Source organism: Rhinopithecus bieti, unplaced genomic scaffold, assembly GCF_001698545.2.
Source record: "Rhinopithecus bieti isolate Rb0 unplaced genomic scaffold, ASM169854v2 scaffold_37857, whole genome shotgun sequence".
NCBI classification, from domain to species: domain Eukaryota; kingdom Metazoa; phylum Chordata; class Mammalia; order Primates; family Cercopithecidae; genus Rhinopithecus; species Rhinopithecus bieti.
In genome coordinates, this window is record NW_016816299.1 from 503,961 (window position 1) to 506,330 (window position 2,370).

A 2,370-nucleotide genomic window follows, 5' to 3' on the forward strand; every position below is an offset into this window, starting at 1 on the left:
AATAGTTAACTACCTTTATTGTTGTGGGGGGGGGGAGTGGATTTCTTCAGTCATTTTAGCTGTTTTGTCAAAATGAGTGAATATAATGTGAAAAAAACTCAAGAAACTGACTGAAATTGAAACCACCTTTGCAAAAATTGTAACAGTGAGAGAATTATGGCAGTAGGGAAGATCTGATCTAGCCAATCATCATCTTGCCTTTAGCCTTCAAGCTTCCTTTAATTATTCCTGGGCTTGGGCCAAGCTAACTTTGATAGACATTAGTTTTTAGTTTAAATGATAATATCCCTTCTCCAACGGCCTTTGTAAAGAGATCAAGAGACAGCTAGGCTAGGAGGATAGAGGAGCCTGAATTCTGCCAAAGTGCAGAGTAAACAATTGCTGGCCATTATTGCAGAGATCACAAGATATGCAACTTCCCCAATTACTCCTGCAGATTACATCATTATTGTAGAACCTAAGATTGGCAGTTTGAGATGTCTTTCAGAGTTTTTGCATGTCTGACTACCCATGGCTCCACCTGGACCTGCGATGTCTTCTGTGGCCCCATCTAGAAGCAACTCAGCAAGCACAAGGACCATTTCCCACATCCCTATATATTTTTATTTTTATGTATTTATTCATTCGTTCATTTATTTAGAGGAGGAGTGAAAGTTTATTAAAAAGGTTTAGAGCACGAACAAAAGGAAGGAAAGTACACTTGGAAGAGGGTCAAGTGGGCAACTTGTGAGATCAAGTGCACTGTTTGACCTTTGACTTGGGGATTTATGCGCTGGCATACTTCCGGGGTATTGTGTCCCTTCTACCCTGATTCTTCTCTTGAGGTGGGCTGTCTGCATGCTCTGCGGCCTGCCAGCACTTGGGAGGGGCCAGCACTTGGGAGGGGGCGCATGTGCAGTGTTTGCTGGAGTTACATGAATACTCACTTGAGGCGTTCTTCCCTTACCAGCCAAGTGTTCTTAGTGGCACGGGGAGAAAGGCGAGGACTGAGGGGTAGGGGCGGAAACCTAATAGATTTGCCCAGCATGTAATACCCATATTTCCAGTGTCGCGTTGGAGTAGCAGGGGCGGCTCTTTTGTTTGTGCTCAGCCCGCCCCCAACCAGGCCGGGTCCTCAGCGCGCTGAGACACTAACAGGCTCATTTCCCACATCCCTATGACTGCACCTCCAACCAATCAGCAGCAAGCGCCAACTGCCTAGCCACTCCCACCACTTTCCCCTAAAACCCTGGCCTCCAAATTCTCAGAGACTGGTTTGAGTTATGACTCTCTATCACGTGGTGTTGCTGGCCTCATGTCTATTAGAGTCTGTCTTTATTTTAATGCCATAGTCTGGTTTTATTTGTGCAGAGGGCAGGAAGAATCCATTGGAGGATTTAAAAACGAGACAAGAAATGGAAATCTACAATCAAAATAACAATGAATCTAAAATGAAATATAAAATTTTGTGGGCTTGAGAATATTGGACAGCCTCTCTGAAGATTATTTTTCTGGGAAAATAAAAAATACATGCTCTATAATAATCTTTTTATTGTTGGTAAGTTCAAAGGAGGTACCATGCATACAAATACATTCTCTCTCTCTTGCTCAGTCTCTCTCGCTCTCTCTGGAGAGAGATACATACTTCATTCGTGTGTGTGTATATATATATATATAGAGAGAGAGAGAATATAATCACAATTCAGAGGATATAGCATATTTTATATACATATATAGACATACACACATATATATATATATATAAATGTATGTGACAGATTTAGAATTATGTGCTCTGAATTGTAGTTCCAAAAATGTGATTATAACAAAATTACACTAACCAAGAAGAAAGAGCTCATGGGCTCAAAATTTTGTGACTGAGCAGTCCTGGTTTTCTTTGTGACAAAAGGCTAAGCCCCAAAACTAAACCAACTGCATTGAAAATATTGACTTTGAGCCAAAGTATTAACAAACAGAAAAGTACAAAGTATCTCAAGCATTATACACACACACACACACACACACACACACACACACACACATATCAAGGCAAGTGAAGGATGCTTTATTTTAGATAAACTAAATATACCTTTGTGGGTAACTCACAGGGTAAACAATTTTATACCCATTTTGATCTATCATTTAAAAGACCATTTGCCTTGGAGAATACTACAGTCCTAAGCAAATTTTTAAAAAGATTACTTCTTATTAAAATTGTAATAACCTTCCAATAATCTAATCTAGTTTAGGATTTTTTTAAAAATTTCCCCTAAGAGAAAGGATTAACTTAATTTTTCTTTTATATGCAATCTATCCTCTTCTTTCCACTGTACTTTGGCTGTTTTAGGATCTGCTATTTAATTTTTATTATATGCCTAAAAGACAGAAAAC